Below are 249 nucleotides of genomic sequence, written 5' to 3' on the forward strand. Positions count from 1 at the left end.
CTCTTCGTTTCCTCTAGAATTGCAATATATATGAACCTCTTTCCGCCATCAAGGGAAATAGCGAGCGTGGTCCAGTCTGCGCACTCCCTTTACAAATTCTGACCGAGGAAATATGATATGCATATACATGAAACGATTCTGCTGGGTGGTAAATTTATTCAGAATAGATTCAGGGATAAGAACGTGCTAAACCAACCACATAAACATAAACACACATGCACACGTACGCTTAATATCACATAGATACGG

Source organism: Penaeus monodon, chromosome 25 (genome assembly GCF_015228065.2).
Source record: "Penaeus monodon isolate SGIC_2016 chromosome 25, NSTDA_Pmon_1, whole genome shotgun sequence".
NCBI classification, from domain to species: domain Eukaryota; kingdom Metazoa; phylum Arthropoda; class Malacostraca; order Decapoda; family Penaeidae; genus Penaeus; species Penaeus monodon.